Raw genomic sequence first — 18,162 nt, 5'->3', positions numbered from 1 at the left:
GTGGGGGGTGTCGGGGTGCTCTTCAATAGCTTTTTCATCTATACACACAAACGGATGTAACCAAGACACTCAGAACCTGTCACGCAGGGGCTGACTGCTGAGGATAGGGATCCAATGCGGTGCCCTTGGTAGGGTTGGCGCGAGACGCAGGCGTAGTCGGAGTAAACAGGCAGGGGTCTGAGTCCGGGAAGGCGTATGTCGAAGAAAACTCAGTCTTCACTCAGGTTGGGAGATTGTCAACAGAGATCTTTAATACAATCAGCTGAAGGGGAGCATATCACAGAGAAAGGGTTTCCCCTAGCACTCAAGACATGCTCACTGGACTGAAGTTATACTTTCCTTTTTTATACATTAAAAGTAGGCAATACTTTAACATATCAAAGGAACATACAGGGAAAGGGGCAGTGTCAGAAGTCAAACAAACAGGACAGGGGGGTGCCATTTGGCATCCTACAATCTGTTTCAATTTTCTCTGGTTGAATGGGTGTGAGGAATCACAGGCTTTAGTTTGCACCTAAGACAGTGGTCTTAGGTGCGAACAGAAACCTTTCCCACGCATAGTCACTGTCCTGACCTTTTGACTCGGTCTTCCACACGTAGCACAGGCGTAGGCACAGAATCGACAGGCGAAAGTGTAGTCGAGGGACTGGCAGGGGTCGGAGTCCGGGAAGGCGTAGAAGTTGCGTCGGTGTGGATTCAGAAGGCAGAGGCGTAAACGAAGAGACAGGCTGGGGTCAGGATCCGAGAAAGCTTAAAACAGGCGAAGGTACAAAATCGAGTGGCTAAAGCGGTAGTCGGAAAAGCGGGGTCGAGGTCCAGGGGAGAAGTCGTAGTAAGGCAAAGGTGTAGTTAGTACGTAAGCTCCGGGAGAGAATCTCAATCGTGAGCAATGACCGGGGGGCAGATGAGGGTTTAAGTAGAGGACTGATTGACACGTGCACGTTTGGTATGGGGAGAGCTCGTAGGAATGCGGGAGCACTTGCCTGCGTGAGGGAGATTCGTGGCAAAACCAACAGAATCAACCTGAACTCACAGAAAAACAAGAATGCCCCCAAGACACCTGCACCCCCCCCCCGGACCACTCTGGTATCAACACCCCCAAACCCATCCATACCAGCTAACAAGACTCAGAATCGGTGCAACCCTCCAACCTGGACCAAGAGCAGGATGGGACAAGAACCTGCACCACACTACGCACCCCTCATCCAGACCAGCAGGACAGCCAGACCACAGACAGCACCATCATGTAACCCCCCTGTTCATTCCAACAGAAAAGCCGAACTGACCCCACCAGCATGGCGACGCTGCAGCTCTGGTCACACCAGCAGGCCCAATGGGCTCAGAGCTGGGGGACATACAGATGCTGCCATTCAAAATGCGTGGGCGATACCGCATTATTTTCCGGTACGCTGTACGCAGTCTACCGCAAGTTACCGGTAAATACAGCTAGTTACCGTAAATTCTCCTATAATATGACAAGCAAAATAATAGTATCCAGAATTTCGGCAAGGTGGAGCTAATAAAGCTCAACCTCTCATGTTTGAGCTGTGGCCATCAAAGTCTTTAATGAAGATATTACTAATAGTATTAATAATGAATGACCTTGGACAAGCTGTAAGTGTAAACTCAAAGTATTGCCCTGGTCAACATTCTTTTTTTCATTGACCGTCTTTGTTAAAGTAACACCACAGCATTTCGCAATCACGCATTTGTTTCCAATCATGCAAAGTACAGTAATTTTTGATAATCGATTCACCATGCCTTTCACATGCTCATAAAAGAGATTGATTTAGGAACATAAACATATTACTGTATGAAAACTGTACTGTATACAGTATGTATATGTATATTTAATGTCTTAACTGTGCCCGTTTAAGTATTGAATATTCATATCTAATTTTACCACTGAAGGGTAATCTTAGTAGCTGAGCATAAAAAGAATAGGAGCATACTGCAACGCGTGTGAAGGCCATAAACGATATTAATTTTGGAACATAAACATACAGTATATGGCTGGTCTCGGTACTTTAAAGAAAACATAAACGAAACATGGTTTCATTATGACCAGAATCGGTCTTGAGATATTTTTAACTTGATTTACAGTATTTGAGAGGTATGTCTTAACACCGATACTACAGTACGTAAATACTGCTCACGTATATGTTTCTAGGTTTATATTATGCATTTCATACGGTCAAATTACTTTTGAGCAACTAATAAGAAGCGCGAAACGGTATGCGCAGGGCGCTTTAGTTTCGTTTTACTGGGACTCTGCTTTAACAATGTCGCCGTGGATTGATTAGAGATATCAAGTACATACAAGTCATTTTTTAAATGTTGTAGTTCGTCTTGTAAAAATGTTACGAGTACATCATCTATCAACAATTACACAGGTTCTGTTTCCATATTGCGGATTTTGGGTACGTAATATTATTTTCTAAATTTGAAGTTGTGAATATATGATTTGGGCAAACAGAGCCGCAAAGAAGTACATTATGGGTTGTTGTTTTTTTTTGCAGTTTTATCTAGAACAAGTGATGCTTAAACCTTTGTCTGATTCTTGTGAAACTATCCACACGACAGTTACAGTACCTAGGAGTTGACTTCAGTGATGTCACTGATGGGATGTTTCTAAAAATCCATCCTCTTTAAAACGTCTTCTCTAGTTGTCCTGCATATGTATTCGCTAATGAAGCTGTGTGTTCTGAGCCTGGATCTCTACATTTCTGTATGAACCAGCTTAGAGGGCTAAAGACAGCTTGTGTTTAAATTGAGTGTAAGGCAATTTATGCTTCTAAAGTCATGGTCAGCATTTATTATTGTACTGTGCTGTAAACTTGTTCGGTGCCTAGTCACATTATTTTATAGCGTTTTTATAGCGTTATCAAATCTGGTGGCGCTGTGTGTTAGTTTCCTGACTCCCATGTCACATGGTCTGTGATTGAAACCTGTGAAACCGGTTTAATTCGTCACAGCCAGCACTCCGGCAGAGAGGGGGTTGTACTCGTAAAGTAGATTAAAGAATCGTCTTTAATTTTGTTACGTTATACATTTTAGAAACGTTTCATCCATACAAACACCACAAAACTATTTTCGATTGTATTTCTGAATAGTATGTTACACTTAGTTCACTGTTTTAAATACATCTAATTAAGAAAGTTAGGTGTTAGCATAAACTATTAGCAATCAATAATATTAAATTAAGCTCTGTAATAAGCTGTTGCACTTTCCCCCGCATCTTGTAAAAATATATTTTCATTGTTCAAATATACATTAAGTCTGACTATCATATAATAAGTTAAATACAACAATAAAGAAAAAATAGGGTTAAATATAATTCAAAATATTTTGCTAACAATGTTAACTGTTTATGAATAATACAATGTATTAACTAAGAAGTAGGATGGCACAGTTGTTAGTATGTTTTTTGTTTTGTTTCTTTTTCATAAATACAACAGTAGTACCTGATGTCTCAGTGGCTTTCAAAATTAAATTATGCATGCAAACCTGTGAACTAGAAAGATAACTAAGATATCCATTTATAATGGTGACAAAGTGGTTAGCATTGCTATCTTGCAGTAGTGGGGTCCTAGGTTCAATTCCTGCCATCCTGTGTGTGTGGGGTTTACATGTTCTCTCTGGGTTAGATGGTTTTTCTCCATATGTGTGATATGACTCTCTCTCGCACTCCAAAACATACTGGTAAGTTAATTGGTTTATGGGAAAACTGGCCCTGGTGTGTGTGTGTTTGTGTCTGTCTGTCCTGTGATGGACTGGCACTATGTCCAGGGTGTATTCTGCCTTGTGTCCGTTGCTTACTGGGATAGGCTCCAAATCCTCTGTACTGGATAAAGAGATTAGAAATGGATGGAAGTAAAGGCACTGTGTGGATGGAACTATACACAGTGTTAGAAACCCACTATGAAATGGCAGCATCTCACTGAGAATAAAATATCTTATAGTGCTGGCTTAAGGAAACAGCCTTTCCACCTCTCTTGCACATCAGTATCCATACCTAGTTATTTAAACAAATTGCCTCTAATTATAAACATCTTAATATGCTGGCTCTGTGGATCCGCATCAGCTATGTTTGCCCATTCCTTCAATTCATGTGCATCCAACACACAGTTCAATGCCAGCAACTACACATAATCTAAAATACAATCCTTATTTCAGTATCTATGTAAACATATAGTCTGTTAACTTCATCATCTTCATCAAAAGTATGCCTAACCCCATTAGGAAGTGTTCTTGTTATAAGTGTATTCCTCAGCTTTCCCCAAATTATCTTCTTCTTGCCAACATCTCTAGTCTTTTATCCTGCAATAACTCAGCCAACACTTAAATCTCCAAAAGCTGCTTGTGTTAATTTCTTTAAATCACAAATATCATGTGTAAATACTGGCCATGTAATACTCTGCATTGTGGAATAATAGTTTATTTTAAAGGGAACTAGAGAAACTAAGAACTAGAGAAATCAAGAAAGGCTTTTTTTCTAGAATTAATAAATGCACATCCTGTTCACTGGGGAAATTAAATCCACACTGAGCAATCTTCAATATGTTCAGAATATGACAGCAAGAATCCTATCAGGGATGCATTATACCTGTTTTCAAGTCCTTGCACTGGTTACCTATCAGATTTCGAGTCAACTTCAAAATCCTTATCCTCCTTATATACTGTCCTACAACTGTTATTATTGATCACCGAATTATTGTACTTGACATGACTTCATCCAGCCTTTCCTGAACATCTATGACAGGCAGAGAGAGTGCTGTTTCTGGTGCGATCTTTTGCAGCTGACATTTCACTGTTTTAAACGAACAAGAAATTAGATTGCTCAAAAATCAGTTATTCTATATAAACACAGAGTAATTGCCCTCCGAAAATCCTCTTTTTCTTGTTCGTTTTAGAGACCTTGATCGAAACTGATTTTAGATGTCAGAAAGGATTTATTTTCTCTGTATTTCCTACATTGCTTTGTCGAGATTTTAACTTTATATCTAACTTTATATCTAGGCTCAGATTTCAACTATAAATCGTACAGTAATTAATAGCAGAAAATACTGATGTTTTGCGCCCTCCTACCACAAAAATATATGTTTTGTAGTTGGGATTAACTTTATTTCGTACGCGTAGCTACTCCGATTCGGACACCGAACAGTTAAAGATGGCGGCAAATCAGACACCCAGAGAGAGGGGGGGGGGCGTCTTCTCGCCTCCATAACTAAAATGCCAAATAGGTGTGGCTTAAGCGACATACACAGTCGTGTAACTGACAGTTTGAGGTAGCCTATCGTGTAAATTTCGCTTTGTTGCTGATAGGTTAAGCTTTCGAAACTCTGCCCCAAAGTCATGTGACTGATTTTTCGCCCTGTTTCGTTGGTTAAACGCAATGATCACAAGCACCACCATGGTAACTGGGATGTGTAGTTTTTAATTCCGTTTGAATTATAACTGTACGTACTGTCTTCATATTTGGCCATGGCTTTAAAGAGAAGGCGCGCCAAAAAATTTCGGTGCCGTCATCTCCGCTTTAAAGGTACCCCCGTGCTGGAAGAATTTGACCCCGGAACGTTTGCCCAGCGTAGTTATAGTGGACATAAAAACAAGAGTTCGCTGGCATTATATCCTAGAAGACACAGACCGGCGCCAGACTGGTAAATGCTTGATGAACTAGGGATTGGACAGTTTCCAAGTGCTTGTACAATCGATGGAAATGTTCAAATAAATGTGCAAAAGAAATAAACAAAATAATCATTTATTTCTTTATCATATTGGCTAGCTAATGTCCTCTCTTTGCTAGTTAGTGGCTGTGTTTCTGCGTTGGGTAGCAACGGGTGACTGTTCTCAGGCGGAAGATGTAAACAGCTTAATTTTCGTGTTAAATAATTTTTAAAAATTAAAATTCATTCTATACAGCAATCACATATTTGGGTACCGTTTCATAAAACTTTCATGCTTAAAATGTTTAGGGAGAAATGGAAGACTGGTGTGTATTTTTTCTTTAAACTATCAAGACCAGCCATACACAGTACAGTTTATGTACATACAGTAATGTTTATGTTCCTAAATTAATATCGTTTATGACCTTCAGATGCATTATGCTCCTCTTCTTTTTATGCTCAGCTACTAAAATTTCCCTTTAGTGGTAAAATTCCATATAAATATTCAAAACTAAGCGGATTGAAACGTGCACAGTAAAGACATTAAATTATTAAATCTTTTCACTACCAACCAATGCACCACGAGTGCCCCTGTCGGTCATTTTGGCCAGCCAATCACTTACCGCGGTGCCCTACGGTGCCCTGCGGGTTGGTTACTTTACCGCGGGTTTTTAACGCTCATTTTGAATGGCTGCATCTGTATTTCACTTCAGCCTTTCACTCTTGCTTCCTTCCAATGAGGACGGAGCTGCGGGAGAAAGGGCGCTATAGAGGATCGCTGTGGAGAGCTGCTGCTGTGCTTTGACATCTGAGCTCTGTGGAAAACGATCTCAATACAATTCTGAAAAACACGACTCCCCGAACGCCAGCCGAACAAGTCTCCACAGCCGAAGCGCTGTGTCTCTTTTCAGCTGGCGATAAACCTTTCCTCGATCCTTTGCGGACTTGTAAAACTGTTCCTGATCAGAATAAAAAACGCTCACGCTAATACACAAGCACCCGTGTCTCTCCAAAGCTGACAAATAAACAGACGGACAAGCCGCACTGCTCGTGTGAACAGGGGAATGAGCGAGCGGGGATAGGTCGCCTCCTGCGCTTAAATGCTTATAGCACCTGGTATTCTCAGGCGGTCTCCCATCCAAGTACTAACCAGGCCCATCCCTGTTTAGTTTCCAAGATCAGACGAGATCAGGCGTGCTCAAGGGGGTGTGGCCGTAAGCGAGAGCAAGGTTCGCTGGCACCCTTCTTATAGAGAGGACAGCTCCGTCACCTCTTTTACGACACTGCTTTTTTTCCCTTGCGTTTTTCTCTTCTTCCCACGTTCTCTCTCTTCACTGCCTTCGTCCCCGCTCTATTTCACTTCAGCCTTTCACTCTTGCTTCCTTCCAATGAGGACGGAGCTGCTAGAGAAAGGGCACTATAGAGGATCGCTGTGGAGAGCTGCTGCTGTGCTTTGACATCTGAGCTCTGTGGAAAACGATCTCAATACAATTCTGAAAAACGCGACTCCCAGAACGCCAGCTGAACAAGTCTTGAAGTGGAAATCTAATAAGTAAATTGATTCTTAAAATGTAGAGAGCTTTGCAAAAAATATATTGGTGCTTTAAGATAATATATTTCAAGGATGTAAATGCTGTGCTACAGTACGTGCAGAATTTTAGAAAACAGTGCATCAACAAAGTACACTGTTTAGGTTACTTTAGAAGACAATGTACCAAAACAATATATGCTGTCTGGGTCGTTAGAATTAGCTGAAAGTAACTGATTAGCTTTGAATAACAAATCTTATTGCTTCTTCTCTCGCTTTTTGATGTAATCTGTTTTCTCTTAGGGAAAGGGGAACTTTTAGAAGGGACAAAGCGCTGAGCTTTTTTACAGCGCATTGTCTTTTAAAAACCCTGTACTGCTTGTAACAAATTGAGTCTCTGGTTGCACTTTGCGAAGTGGCAGCAGGGCTTGCAATATTGAAATAAAGACCTTACTCAGGTGAGAACTTTCTCTTGTGGCTTCCTTGATAGTTCCATGACAATTTGAGGGCTCGTCCGGGATCAGAAACCTAAACGCGAACGGCTGCTGAAACTCCATCCGTCCCTGACAATTTTAGCAAAATTGGACGAACCTCGGAGGATAAATTGTTTATCCTTCCAGAGACGCGTCTGGAGAATTGGCAGCTGTCTGACGCCAGTAAGTGATCCTTAAAAATTAATAGTTTGAGAAGCGAGCCACAGGGGTGTTCTCACGCGGGTTTGATGAGTCTGGGACTCATATAAAGAACTTATCTTAACACAGACGTGTGGTTTTTGCTCTGCGGAGTAGTTGATGTGATAAGGTTCTAAGTAAGGCACCGATCGGTAAAAATGGGAAATTAAAATTCAAAGATGAAAATGGGACCGAGCAGTCCAGCAAAAGTACATGTACGACAAATTCAGAGAAACAATTATAGCCTGGGTTAGAGTAAAAAAAATGTTTTATGTTCATGAACTATAAAGCTAGGGTAATAGGTGTAAGGGAACTTGCACATAATTTATATATGATAATTAGGGGCCCATAACTATATAGGATCTTTGTAAGTGAATCAGAATGGACAGAGGAAAGTTGAATTAGGAAAAAGAAGTTTCCTGAAGAAGGGGAAACTTAGAAGAGAAGGAGAAGAAAGGAAAGAAAGTGAATTGGAATACTTACGTAATGGAAAGAGGAATCACAGAAATAATGGGAAGCTTCAAAAAAGACTAGTCTTGAAACTAAAGAACAGCAAGCTGCAGCTAAAGTCATGGCCATGCCTTCTAAAAAGAAAAAGTTTCCACCGAAACTAGAAAGCGGTCCGGAGCCAAAGCCTTTTCACTTGTTCGTGAAATGCCAATGTGCACTTTTACAGGTCCAGAAGGAACTCCAGCATATGTACATTGACATTGGTCTCCTAGTGAATTATTTGCATTAGTTAAGTCTTTTCCTAAATTGCCTGATGACCGTAAAGAATTTCGAAGAAAGCCAAGCCTTGTTCTTGATTGTCTTAAGCCTAATTACAGTGACATAACCTTGTTGCTAGATCATATTGTTCCTAAAGGTTTACAACGTCCTCTAAAAAGGAGGAGGCAGATTGGCGGATACGTGACCCAAATGATGAAGAAGTATCCATCTAAATTAATCCACACGGACATGGAGAGGAAAAGTTAGGCGTCCGCTTCTAAAAAGAGGTAAGGACTCCTCTTTTCTAAAAAGTCCCTTGTCCTCTCCATGTTGCTGTGGTGCTGAAGCAAGTACAACAGAAAAATGAGTTAATGGTGTATGTGTTTTTAGATGCCTGTTTTGTGAAGGTGGGGTAGAAAAGGAGGGATTGCTGAAGGAATAGCGTCTCGCCCTGCCCGTGCGAAACAATCCAGGTGTTGCATCCTGGTACACGACTGCAGTACAGCTGAAGGTAGTAACTAGAACTGTACTCGCAGAAGAGCCGAAAATGGTAACTCGATTCAACTGTGTGTTTAAAGCCAGGATTTGGAACCTGGTCCGTGTTCCCGAATTGTGATAGTTCGTCAGTTTGTCTCGACTGGGGGGTTCCGCGGGGCGCGTGGGAGACGTGAAAATGGTTTGGTGTGAAGAAAAAAAAAAGTTTGATTAATCCAAAGTGAAACTTAAAAGAAATGTGTCAGACGGAATTTAGGCTGAACAGGAATGTAGAAAAGTGTATGAACATTTGGATAAAAATAAACAATATTTAGAGGAATATTTGAGAATTCAACAGAATGTCATAGATGAGACGCAAAAATCTCTGATGGAAAAGCTAAAAGCAATGGCTGAACGAAACGAAGTTATATATGCAGAAAAAGAAACAGCAAAAGAAGAAATAGAACGCCTTAAGAGAGAATCTAGGAGAAGGGTGGGAATTAGTGTGGAGATTTTTGAAAGAGCATTACCCACCGAAAACTGATTAGAGAAAAGTAACAGCATGTCAGCAGAAGGAAGTGAGGATTTTTTCAGATTTTACAGAAAGGTTTATAGCTTTATGGATAGTATACTCGGGGTTAGTCGATGAGAAGGAAGTGAATGAAGATACTTCCACAGTAATAAAACAAATTTACTTGAGTGGGTTAAAACCTGATGTTGCCAAGAATGTACAACTATGCTTTCCTGATATTACGGACAGCGGAAACAGATTTGATTTAATAACTCGCGAAGCATGCATGCAGAAGTGCGAGCGCTGCAAATGGGAGGTAAAAAGACTCCCATGGAGGAGAAAAGGGAGCCGCCAGTTTGTCGAAATTATTGTGCGACTTTAATGTTATACCGAGATATAAAACCCCAAAGACAAAACTACTAATAAGCTGGTGTGCAGTTACTAAAAAAAAGGTGTTTTTTGGAGAAATTGTAAGAAAGAGGCTTGATTTCACAATTAAAGAACATGTCAGAAGCTGAAACGAGAGCCGTGCGTGAACTAACAGTTTTAATCTAGTAAACCCCTCTGTAGCCTTCCTAAATTTATCTCAGGATTTAAATAAAAGTGAAATAATCTTAACTGTAACCAGAAACTGGGGGACACAGGAGCACAGCTGTCCTGTTTTTAAACTAAAACAGCATAAAGATGTGATATAAAGTTTTCTAACGGGTAACAGGAGGCTACAGGAGAAGGGGTGCAAGGGTTGTGTTTAAAGCAAATATAAGCTGTCACAGTCTGCTTGGGAAAAGATGTACAGTTTCAACTACTGATGTGGGTGGGGGACACCCCAGACCTATTTTAGGCCCAGACTGCAGCATTTTATAAGGAATTACTGCATGAAATAGCATTTATGTAAACTAACTCAATAGAGTTATGTGATATTGTGATTGTTTTACCTAATCAGGGAATCCATAAGGCCGGGCTTCTCCAAGTATTGGATCTAAAGAGGAAAAAAAGGAGTATTAAACCAACTACATGATAAAGCCAGGGTGAATGCCTTCTCAGAACGAGCTTGTCCAGTGACGTATTGGTTTAAGGGGGGTAGTGCAGTCTAAAGACAAAATTGCCTTGACCCCTGCAGCAGAAACCGTTTTTGATGTTTTGAAACAAGCTTTCTTGCAGACACTGGCCCTGGACTGTATTCCCTCAGACGGATCATCTGTATGTAATCTGTCTGTAAGTGAAAGAAATGGGTTGTGAGCCATTGTGCTGGTGCAGTAGCATGGAGATAGGCATCGTCTGGTGGGTTATTATTATTCAGGACCCCTTGATGCGGTGGCCAAGGGGCCGTGTTTATGTGTTGTGCAGGCTACCTGCCTGGCTGTATAAACTGTGAATAATCTGGTGTAGAACTAGCAGACCGAATGAAAATATTTAATTGAAACTTGTAAATATGCTAAATGGAAAATTGTAGCAATTTATATAGACTGTATATATACATTTGGTGTATGCCACAATTTTGGATGGCAGTGAAGGAATAGGGATTTCCCCAACATGGCAGGGACTCCAGTCAAGAATGCTGGGTTTGTCTCTGAACTGTTAGAAGCTTTGCAGCTACTGACTGAAGTAGCTGTGGTAAAGTATAAATCACATAATAAAGAAATGTTTCCAGTAACTCGAGGGAACAACTTTGCAGATGTAGCTGTCAGGTGCACAGTCCTGGTAGAACAGGAGTCTGAGACCCCTGTGAGACCTCTGTTGGTGAAAAGGGGACAGCTACAGGATATTCAGGCTGAGGCCTCTAAAGCAGAGAAAAGGACATGGTTAGAAAAGAGTGTGGTGCTGCCAGCACACTGGACGCTCTGCATGCCCTCACAGCCTAATGCCCTTTGTAGCTCGACTAATGCACTCTGTCGGACACCTGGGTGTGAGTCAAATGGTGTGCCGGTTACCCAAACCTGGGTGGGGACCGTGTTTGAAGCAGTAGCCACTTATGTGCTTATCAAAGGAACTCAACTACAGTTCAGGTGCAGGTGCTACAGCTCAAAAGGCCTGCTCCTGAGAAACCTTTCATGCAGTAGCAAATGTTTACAACCTTGGCTCTTATAATCTGTTTTCCCAGTGGGTTGCTGTCACTGCCTCTGTGTCTACCAAACACTTGATGATGGAGATAAGCCCTTGGTGGGCACTGCCCTACCGCATGTATTATGATCAAGAGACAGGCTGTGGCTGGATTATTCGGGGTGAGATGGACTGAGATCACCCTCAGTCTGCTGGAACAGTGGAATGAAGGAACAGAAAAGATTGACTAGACATCAGACTGAAGGAACGCCATGGGATGCGGGCTGGATCAAACAGAACTGTGTAATAGAGCCTGTTTGATATCATCACAGGCCAATCAACGAAACTTCCTGGAGGGATGAATTTGGCTAATGGATTGTTGAATTTGCTAATTCTCTATTGTAGTATTGTAGGTTGTTAATTGAAGTGGTGCACGGGGCTGGTGAACAGGTGCTGGATGCTTGGAGACCTCCAGTAGAGGGAAGACACGATCTGATACTTGGCGAGTGGGTGTGGGTGAGGAAGATATACCCTGCCAGATGTTGCAACCCTGCTGGGAAGGACCATATCAAGTGCAACTGACTACCGACTCTGCCATCTGAGTGACAGGATGAGATCGCTGGATCTACGCATTGCGCTGACACCGAACCACTGCACCAGAGACTGAGTGAACATTATTATATTGTCACTGTTTCTGTGTTTGTTGAGCTTCCTGAGGGGGGGTGACAGTGTACCTGTTAAGTGTAAGGAGTTTTACTTTTATAAATGGGGATATGGAATCAATACTTTATCAGTCAGCCACAAATAATAATCAGAGCTCCTGTTGGGATTGTATTGCTATAAAAGATGCTCATGGGAGTAATCCCCTTTGATAGAGGTGATTATTTAGGTGTATTGGCATGGGTAAATAGCCCTGCTTTTAGTCTGAGTGTAACTCAGATGTATTAGAATGGAAATAACTGTATGCTCCTCGCTATAATCACAGTTTTAGGCCATTCTCTATTAGGGTGATAGACAGCTGTTTAGGTGAGCAAAGACTAAACAGTACTTGTATTCTAGACAATTATTAGCAAATTAATGACTTAGCAAAGCACATCTATGATGAAGAAAAATATATATCATAATTATAATCCAGATGATTGGGGCATTGGTGCATGGCTACAGTCTGTGCTAGGAACCTGGAGAGGGTCTCTGGTTCAATACATATTTGTGTGTCTGGTATTATTCATTATAATCATACTGTTAATATCCTGCTTGAAAAACATGTGGACTAAAGCTGCTGCTTCTGTGCTAATTGTACGCCCTGAAGGGATCATGAAGGTCAACAAATGATTTCATGGGAAAGGTTCTCTTATCTAGTGGCAGAACCTGATGGGTAGAACAATATAGTTTTAAGGGGGGGTTACCCTTGGGAGTGATTCCCGTAGATGCACATTATTATTATGATTTGTTTGTTCATAATAAGATGTTTTGCAGGAACGGGCCAATGAGAAATTTTACAACTTCAGCTAGAATTGTTCTGCAAAATGGCACAGCTGAGGCAGTGGAACAATGTGTAGATTTTTCTAAGAGTTATTACTCTTCTGGTGAAAGACTTCAGGAAAAAGAAGTGGTGTTCACTCAGGTGGAGGGGGCCGTACCACGGCTGCTGACCACTGCGACTGCTGTGAAAGTCACGGAAAGGGTGCCCTGAATTCATGCTTCCCACTGTAAAAAGGTCACAAACGAACTGAGCAAAGCGCAGGAGTGATGTCTCCACAGGGATAGATGGGGATCACATGCTTGGGACTGATGTGCCCAGCCTTTTTCCTTTTTATGTGGAAGCCTGTCACCACCCAGAAAGAGGAAGAATCTAAATGCGAAGCCTCTTTGTATACAAACTGGCTGAATGAAACTGATAATGAGGGTGATATGAGTAATTTGTGGTATAAACTTATAAATCATACAGTAAAGTTAAAGAAATTTAATGCATCTTGTTATGTATGTGCTTTAATGCCTCATTCTACAGCCTCACCCCTTTCTCTCCTGGTTAGAATCACTGTTTGGGCCAGGGGGAATGTTTTTCTTTAAGTTACTAACACCGATTATAGTAGCTATGATACTTGTCTTCCTGTTTTTGTGTTGCTGTACGACATATATTATTCCAATGCTTTGAAATATGGTAATGAATATGTTTGCGCATCAGTATGTTCTGATAAGAACGCAAGAATCCGAAGTATGGGAGCCTCCCGGGAGTCCATATTGTAACGCCCTCGCCTGGTGGTGAGGAGGAAGCGCCCCTAGGTGCTCGTAGTACCGCTGGGCATGCTGGGAGTGGTAGCCAGGGAGAGTCTGAGGGTCAGCACGATGACCAGCGGCTGACCCTACCTGTGTAAATAATGTCCTAGTAATTCTAGTGCCCTGTGTAGTCCTGTAAAAGTATAGTGTGTTGTTAGGTAATTACCACCCTAAATATGTGTACGTGTTCCGTCAGTCTCCTCATGTGTGTGTAGATCCTGTGTTCGGTTTTGTGTGGTTGTAAACGAATAAAGCTAATGCTTGTTTGTTAATCGCGTCTCCACTCGTCCTTTTTCTGAAAAGAACCTGCAAACGCTACATTAGTGTCAGAAGTGGGCAGAATGGACAACTCGTGGCAGACACTACCCGATTCTGTTAAGCGCCGGCTGACGCTGGAAGAAACAGAACCCATCGGCAGCGCACATAGGGAGCCTGAGCAACTCCTGGGTGCGACAGATAGCCACAGCCCTTACCAGGGCTATTCAATAGTGGTTTTGCCGGTAGAATTGGGGCAACTGGCCGCTACTCCTGGTCAGCGGGCACCCCAGATAGAGGATACTCTCCCTGCTGGAGCCGATCAGAGATTCCCACACCCATCAGCGCGGGTGCGACCAGGTCGCTACAATGGGGAAGCGCCGTGGGAAATCTACGAGGCGCAGTTCCAGCTCGCGGCCCGGACGAATGGCTGGAGCCGGGCGGAGATGGAACGAGTGGCCTGCCAGGTGCTCCTGGATGTCCCGGAGGAGGACAGAGGCGAATACACGGCGCTGGCGGCGGCTCTCCAGCTGCGTTTCGGTGTAGAGGAGGCGCCAGACTTGATGCGGGAGAGGCTGGCCCTGCTGCGGTGCCGACCAGGAGAGCGACTGGGCCCGGTTGCCGCTGATGTCGCGTTCCTCACCCGCCGAGGATACCCAACTTTCCCCCGGGAGGCGCAGCGGGAGATGGCTCTCCAGGCTTTTCTCAAGGCCCTCTCACCCGAGGAGCTGCGGCGCCACGTGCAGCTGGCCGCGCCAACATCGCTGGAGCAGGCCTTGGCCCTTGCTACATGGGCTGAGGCCGTGTTCGGGGTGACTGGAAGTGGCAGCAGACGCAGTGCGCCCTGCCGGCTGACCGAGACGGCGACGGAGGAATCCAGCGAGGGGAAGAGAGGACACCGAGCCCGGTTCTGCCGGGCACCCGAACCTCGCACTCCTCGATCGGCGTCGGGAAACGGGAACGGGGCGACTCAGCGTGGGGAAGGCCGCCCCTCGAACACCTCAACCCCCGCTCCGGAGAGCGCTGTTAAGACCGGCGCCCCTCACGCCACCGTGGGGCGAGTCGGCTGTAGCCGGGGCCTGTACCTCCACTGCCGGATCGAGGACCAACCCTGCCTGGCCCTACTTGACACCTGTTCATCGGTAACCCTACACCGGCCGGGCGTCCTCCCCGACACCGAGGGCACCAACCCCCCAGGATGGGAGGCCTCCAGCCTGCGGCTATGGACCATGACGGGACAGCTCGCTGCAGTCCAGGGGAAACAGGTGCTTGCCTTCCATCTAGGTGCAGCGACGGTGCGCCACCCCTGCTACCTCGCACCCATCCAGGAGGACTGCATTCTGGGGCTGGACGTACTGCAGCGAGTGGGGGCCAGTTTGGACTTGAGTTGGTGTGGCAGGGGGAGCGACTTCACCTGGTGGAGGGCAGGCCCGGCGAAGGCCGAGGGACGCGGGCTTGCCGGAGCTGGGAGAAAAAGAGGCAGTGGCGGCGGCGGCGGCGGCAGTCGCCGGGGCAGACCAGGCCTGTGAGCCGGGGAGCGAGCGTGCTGGATCCTGCTCCCGAGTCAGCCGGGGGGCCAGACAAGGCGGCGGCGGCGGGAGCCGAGCGTTGCGTGGAAGCGAGGCGCGCCGTTGAGGATCTCTACCAGCGGAGCTGCGAGGGCCTCGATCAGGACCAGCGGCAGCGGCTACAGGCGCTACTCGCCCAGAACGAGGATCTCTTTGCGGCGATAGATGAGGACTGCACCCGCACTGCCCTGGTCCAACACGAGATCAACACCGGCGACGCTCGGCCCATCCGCATCCCACCAGGACGCATGGTTCACGCCAAGCGGACCGCCGCCGAGGAAAAGATCCGGGAGATGGCCACAGCGGGGGTGATTGAGCCCTCCGCGAGCCCGTGGTCGGCGCCAGCTGTACTGGTAAAAATAAAAGACGGCTCGTGGAGGTTCTGCGTCAACTACCGCAAGGTGAACGAGGTCACCCAGAAAGATTCCTACCCCCTGCCGAGGATAGATGATGCCCTAGACTACATCACCGGATCGACCTGGTTCAGCTCCCTGGACCTCCGCTGCGGCTTCTGGCAGGTACCGCTTGCTCCCGATGCTCGCCCGAAGACGGCCTTTTCTATCGGCCAGGGCCTCTGGCAGTTTACTGTCATGCCTTTTGGCCTGTGCAATGTCCAGGCGACGTTCGAGAGGCTGATGGAGAGGGTGCTGGCATCTGTCCCGCGGAACCAGTGTGTGCTGTATCTGGATGATCTGCTGGTTCATGCCCGGGGCTTCAACCAGGCCTTGACGAACCTCCAGGCGGTGCTGGCCTGAGGCTCAACCCCCGCAAGTGAGAGCTCCTGCGGCGGGAGGTGAGCTTCCTGGGACATGTTGTTGGACCGCAAGGGGTGGCTACGGACCCAGGTAAGGTCGCCGCAGTGAGGGACTGGCCGACTCCACGCACCGTCAAGGAGCTCCGCAGCTTTCTGGGGTTGGCCTCGTACTACCGGAGGTTCGTCCGGGACTTTGCCAGCATTGCTGCCCCGCTGCACCGCCTCACCGACAAGGGCCGCCGTTTCGACTGGGACTCGGGCTGTGAGACTGCCTTCGGCCGGTTGCGTGAAGCTCTGGTGGGGGCCCCCGTGCTGGCCTACCCCGACCCGCGGTTGCCGTATGTTCTCAACACCGACGCGAGTGACTCGGGGGTGGGCGCGGTGTTGGCGCAGGAGGGGCCGGATGGGGAGCGCGTAGTGGCCTACTATAGTCGGGCTTTGACTAGGCCTGAGCGGAACTACTGCGTGACCCGTCGCCAGCTGCTGGCGGTGATGGCGGCGGTCCACCACTTCAGGCCGTACCTGTTCGGGACCCGGTTCCGGCTGAGGACCGACCATGCGTCCCTCACCTGGTTGCTCCACTTTAAGGAGCCGAAGGGGCAGATGGCGCGATGGATAGAGATCCTGCAGGAGTACGACTTCACTGTCGTGCACCGTGCGGGGTCTCGCCATCTCAATGCCGACGCTCTCTCGCGGCGCCCCTGCGAGGCCGCGGACTGCCACCACTGCGCCTGGCGGGAGCAGCGTGAGGAGGCTGTCCGCACCGTGGCGGGGGTGAGCACCGCGGCCACGGCCCGGGAGGGGCCGCTGGGGGTGGGCCTGCCAGACCTGGCGCAGCGTCAGGCAGCTGATCCTGACGTGGGGCCGGTGCTCCGCTGGAGGGCAGCAGGAGTGCGGCCTACGCGAGAGAAGCTCGCCCCGCACCCGAAGTCCGTCAAGGCCCTCTGCACCCTGTGGGAGGCCTTGGAGGTAAAGGACGGGGTGCTGCGCCAGGGGTGGCGGGTACCCTCCAGTGGCGAGGTACGGTGGCAGCTGGTGGTGCCTCGGTCGCTCCGCGGGGCGGTGCTCCGAGCGGTGCACGGCCAGCCGGGCATGGGGCACTTCGGCGGTAAGAAACCCTGCAGCGTCTCCGAGGCCATTTTTATTGGGGTCTTTGCCACCGGGACGTGCAGCGGTACTGCCAAACGTGTGCGGTGTGCGTGGCGCAGAAGGGTCCCCCCGAGCGCTCTCGGGCCCCCCTCCAACAACACCAGGTGGGGGCTCCTATGGAGCGGGTGGGGGTGGACGTTTTGGGCCCGTTTCCGCGCACCGAGGCTGGGAAGCGCTACGTCTTGGTGGCCATTTTTACGAAGTGGCCGGAGGCCTACGCCCTCCCGGACCAGAGTGCCCCCACGGTGGCCGATGCACTGCTGGAGGGGATGTTTGCCAGGCTGGGGGTGCCGGAGGAGTTACACAGTGACCAGGGGCGTAACTTCTAGGTCTTCGCCAGAGTGTGCCAGCACCTGGGGATCACTAAGACGCGGACCACACCGCTGCATCCCCAGAGCGACGGGTTGGTGGAGCGGTTTAATCGGACGCTCGCCACCCAGCTGGGCACCCTGGTGTCCCGGCACCAACGGGACTGGGACCGCCACCTCCCCCTTGCGCTCTGGGCGTATAGGACCGCGGTCCAGGAATCCACCGGGTGCACCCCGGCCTCGCTCATGCTGG

At 46.9% G+C, this 18,162-nt stretch overlaps 1 protein-coding gene and 1 pseudogene across 1 annotated transcript in view; one reads left to right on the top strand and one right to left on the bottom strand.

Annotated features, from left to right (window-relative positions):
- The window catches only part of LOC148670411 (major histocompatibility complex class I-related gene protein-like), a 101,198-nt gene that overhangs the window by 22,933 nt on the left and 60,103 nt on the right, over window positions 1-18,162 (top strand). The gene's annotated exons all lie outside the window — the stretch shown is intronic.
- Window positions 6,768-6,886, bottom strand: LOC148670431 (5S ribosomal RNA; annotated as a pseudogene).

This window comes from Lepisosteus platostomus, chromosome 5, assembly GCF_059453375.1.
Source record: "Lepisosteus platostomus isolate fLepPlt1 chromosome 5, fLepPlt1.hap1, whole genome shotgun sequence".
NCBI lineage: Eukaryota > Metazoa > Chordata > Actinopteri > Semionotiformes > Lepisosteidae > Lepisosteus > Lepisosteus platostomus.
This window is presented reverse-complemented; position numbering and strand designations above follow the sequence as displayed.